Consider the following 4,672-nt stretch of genomic DNA (forward strand, 5'->3'; position numbering starts at 1 on the left):
TGATTCTGTGATTCTGTGATTCTGTGATTCTGTGATTCTGTGATTCTATGATTCTTAAAATACTTCTCGTTGCCGAGAGCGTGTCAGCCTTGTAGTTGTTTTCCAAACATTCTCCCTTGTGCTTCGTGCACGTTCTCCTGGATGTTGTTGGGTGTCAGTACCCCGGTGATTCAGTGCTCAGCAGAGCTCTGCCACCCAGCGAGCCACAGAACGCTGGGTTTGTTTTCTCCTCCGTGTTTTTTGGCTGCCTGTCCCTCAAACTTGTTTTTTTCTAAGGAGTGAAATCTCTGCATGTCGGGCTAATTGCTGCCTGCTGGCTTCTGGGATCTTCCAAAGGTGTGGATGTTGGCTGGGAGAAAGGAAGGGGATGCAGGGGTTTAGCCAAGGGGCCAAATGGAACATGAATCAGCAGTGCCACGTCAGCCAAGGGTGTCCTGGGGGGCATCAGGCACAGCAGTGAGGGAGGGGATTGTCCTGCTCTGCCCTGCACTGGGGCAGCCTCACCTTGAGTTCTGAGGGTGTTTTGGGTGCCAGAATATAAACAGGATCTAAAGCTGTTGGAGAGCACCCAAAAGAGGGACAGGGGGATGGGGAAGGGCCTGGAGGGGCCATTGAGGAGCAGCTGAGGGCACTTGGCTGGTGCAGCTGGAGCAGAGGAGCCCCAGGGCAGAGCTCAGAGGGGGCTGCAGCTCCTCCCGAGGGGCAGCTCCGACCTCTGGGAGCAGGGACAGGACCCAGGGAAGGGCTGGAGCTGGGACAGGGCAGGCTCAGGGTGGATCTCAGGACAAGGTTCTTCCCCCAGAGGCTGGTTGGGCACTGCCCAGGCTCTCCAGGGCAGTGGGCACAGCCCCAAGGCTGCCAGAGCTCCAGGAGGGTTTGGACAACCCTCCCAGGGATTGTTGGGGTGTCCAGGGCAGAGCCAGGGCTTGGACTGGGTGATCCTTGGGGGTCCCTCCCAGCTCAGGATATTCCATGATTCTCTAAGTGTGCAGCTGAAGTGACAGTGTCACATGAACATGGTGCTGTTTGTTCTCTTGGGATCACACCACAGATCCATGTTTTCCCCACTCTGTTCCCTTTAAATATCCTGGTGAACAATCCTAATGAGCAACAATGGTCCAGGGACCCCAAAACTCTTCTTTGCCACCTATATTTCCTTCCACCTGTGCAAAGCTCACCCAGAGTGACACCAGGTTAGTTCCATCCATTAACAATTTTCTGCTTCCTATTCTACTGGGGCCTGATGTCAACATTTCTGGAAACTTTCCTGTTGCCATAATTCACAAAGGAATTATCCCTAAAAATTCTCTTCCTTAGGGAGGAGGTGCTTCTGCTCCCACTTTGCCCTCTCGGGTTGCAGACCCATCTCTCCTGGTGCTGAGCTGTGCCAAGTGCACTGGCCCTCCTCTCCCATCAGAAGAATAACCAGATTTATGGACATTTCCCATTTTTTTCCCCCTTTCTCTTCAAGCCTGAAACAGCGGCTGTGCTGAAACGCACCGTGGAGGCTCTCATGGAGAGAGGAGCTGTGGTGAGGAACCTGGAAAACCTGGGGGAAAGGGCTCTTCCCTACAAGATCTCCAAGCACTCGGAGCGCCACAGGAGAGGATGGTGAGTGGGAGGTGTTTCCTTCAAACCCTTCAGCTGCTGCTCCTTTAAAATCCACAGAAACGACTCGGATTTGGGTCTTCCTTGTGCTTTTTGGGAACACACCTGGAACCTGTGTGATCCCAGCAAGGTGGTGTGTGGCCTTTGGTGGCTCTGTGTGTTCTGCTTGGAGTATTTTGTGTCATTTATTCCGGGTGGTGTCAGTTTTTTGTTAGTTTTCAGTCCCTGTGTTGTCGTAGCCCCGATCCCGGGGCTGCAGAATTCCTTTCTCCAACACAAACCATATTACTTTGCTGTGTAATTTTTCACATAACTATTTTCCAAACTGCTCAGGCTGTTGACTGATAAAATTTGAAGTTAATCTGCCGTTGCTGATTGGCAGGAAAGGTTCTTTTTCTCTCCTGTTTATTAATAACCACGTTTGTGCCCTGGGAGACTCAGGTGTGCTTCCCGTACGGGTTTGATTTCTGATGGGCCTGGAATCGTGGAATTCTGGAATGGTTTGGGTTGGAAGGGGCTTTAAAGCTCATCCAGCACAATCATCTGCTTTATCTGTAGGCTCAGACTAAAGCTGAAATCATAGAATGGTTTGGGTTGGAAGGGATTTTAAGGATCATCCAGTGCCACCCCTGCCATGGGCAGGGACACCTTCCACCAGCCCAGGTTGCTCCAAGTTTATCCAACCTGGCCTTGGACACTTCCAGGGATCCAGGGGCAGCCACAGCTTCTCTGGGAATTCCATCCCAGCCCCTCCCCACCCTCACAGGGAGGAATTCCTTCCCAATATCCCATCTATCCCTGCCCTCTGGCAGTGGGAAGCCATTCCCTGTGTCCTGTCCCTCCATCCCTTGTCCCCAGTCCCCCTCCAGCTCTCCTGGAGCCCCTTCAGGCCCTGGAAAGGGCTCTGGGGTGTCCCTGGAGCCTTCTCTTCTCCAGGTGAACCCCCCCAGCTCTCCCAGCCCCACCTCAGGACGTTCCAGGTGACCCTGTGGTTTATGGGAAGCACAACAAATGTGAATTATGGTGAGGAAGGTGCCGCGGGTCGCACCCTCTGCTCGGGCTCCTTTTGCTCCTGGAGGGAAGCGGTGCTGCCTCTCCCAAGGACCGAGGAGTGTTGCTAAGCAACTACTGTGCCTGTGGTAATCAAAAGAACAATTAGCAACAGGCTCCTCCTCGTCCCTGTCATCGGCTGCCTGTGAGGAGCAGCTCGGCCAACCTGTGCTGGATTCCAAAATTTAGTGTCTGCAGAAAGAAATTTCAGTGGTCTCTGCAGAAGGCCACGGGGAGCAGAAGCTGGGAAAACCCCTTTTCCCTGACCTCATCTTTAGGGATTCTCCCTGCCCTCTTCAGCAGGATGGAAAGAAACTCCCTACACGATGTTATCACAGGCCCTGCCCAGAGAATCCACATCCTGATCTCACCAGACCTCTGCAGAAAACCCCCCTTGCATGTGCACACTCTGTAACCCTTTGCACATGTACCTCCAATACCTCATCCCCCCTGTAAATCCCCCAAGGTGAAATAGGGTTTTTCCCACGAGGTAATTCCTAAGACCCCAAAAATGCCTTAACCTGGGTTTTCCCCTCACCTCATCCTCGTGAAACCCCCGATTTTAATACCATGAATACATAAACCCCCTGTTCAATATGTAAACCCCGAACCCTTTAAAAATGAACTTGTGAGTCCAAATAAACTGTTCCAGTTTCTCCCTGGGATTGTGAGAGCTTTATTGACCTCCTTGGGGTCATGATGGCTTTATTGACCTCTGCAAACCTGCTGAGGTGACTCCAGGGGTGAAACCCTAAACCCTTCTTGGAGCATCTCCCCCCAGGGCACTCGGGGTGTCACTGCCTCCCTGGAGGACCTGCTGCTTCTCCTGGGGAGCTGCCAGGTGGAGCACACTCAGAGAGGGCAGGAGATCTCCACCCTGGGCCTGTTCCTTCAGCCTGGAGGAGAAAAGGCTCCAGGGAGCCCTCGGAGCCCTTTCCAGGAGCCCCTAAAAAGGAAGGAGAGGGACTTTTTTTACGAGGGCTTGGAGCAACAGGACAAGGGGGAATGGATTTCAGCTACCAGAGGGAAGGGTTAGATGGGATATTGAGAAGGAATTGTTGTCTGGGAGGGTGGGGATGGAATTCCCAGAGAAGCTGTGGCTGCCCCTGGATCCCTGGAAGTGTCCAAGGCCAGGTTGGATAAACTTGGAGCAACCTGGGCTGGTGGAAGGTGTCCCTGCCCATGGCAGGGGGTGGCACTGGATGATCCTTAAAATCCCTTCCAACCCAAACCATCCTGTGCCTCTACTCCAGGCCCTGGTGTTGGGCCAGGACTGTCCTGCTCTCCAGCTCCTGGTGTCCTTCAAACCAGGGCTTGATCCTGCCCAGTTCTGCATTTTAGGATGTGAAGTCTTGTTGTGTACACATGGGAGCTGATAGAAATTCTTTTTCCAAGACAGAATTACTGATTTCCTCATCCTTCTGTTGGAGTTGAAGCAATTTATAAACATTCAAGTCTTTTCCAAGGGCTCCCTTGGAGTGAGGAGCTGGTGTGACTCTCCTTGTACAAGCAGGGAGCTGAGCCAGAGGGGTGAAGTTCCACTAAATTTTGGGGGCTGAAGCTGAGACTTTGGATGACAGTTTCTGGCTTGGGGGGGGGCATCAGGTTTTGGGTTCTTCCGCAGGGAAACCAGGACAGGAGAAGAAAATAAGGAGGGTTGCAAGGATATGGGGCAGGGATGAACAGGAGCCATTTCTCCAGGGGATCTTTGGGATATGGAAAGTAGCTCAGCTCATTCCCTGCAGCAGATGAACTACTTAATGAACAGTATGTGAGGGGATCATGGAATCTTGGAATGGTTTGGGTCGGGAGGGACCTTAAAACTCATCCAGTTCCACCAGCCCAGGTTGCTCCAAGCCCCCTCCAACCTCTGCTCCCCCTCCACCTCCCAGCTCCAGTGTCCCTAAATATTTATCACCCCTTGGCATCCTCTTTATTTGAATATGCCCCAAATATCCCCCAAATATCCCCCAAATACCCCCCAAATACCCCCCAAATACCCCCCAAATACCCC

General features: G+C 52.6%; 1 protein-coding gene across 1 annotated transcript in view; it reads left to right on the forward strand.

The window, feature by feature from the left end:
• Positions 1-1,574, forward strand: part of SLC5A3 (solute carrier family 5 member 3) — a 33,882-nt gene extending 32,308 nt beyond the window's left edge. The window contains exon 2 of the transcript XR_003537309.1: positions 1,472-1,574. The gene's annotated coding sequence lies outside the window, so the exon portion shown is untranslated. The remainder of the gene's footprint in view (positions 1-1,471) is intronic.
• The last annotated feature ends 3,098 nt before the right edge of the window (positions 1,575-4,672 follow it).

Source organism: Neopelma chrysocephalum, unplaced genomic scaffold (assembly GCF_003984885.1).
Source record: "Neopelma chrysocephalum unplaced genomic scaffold, ASM398488v2 Primary Assembly neopelma1_221, whole genome shotgun sequence".
Taxonomy (NCBI): Eukaryota; Metazoa; Chordata; class Aves; order Passeriformes; family Pipridae; genus Neopelma; species Neopelma chrysocephalum.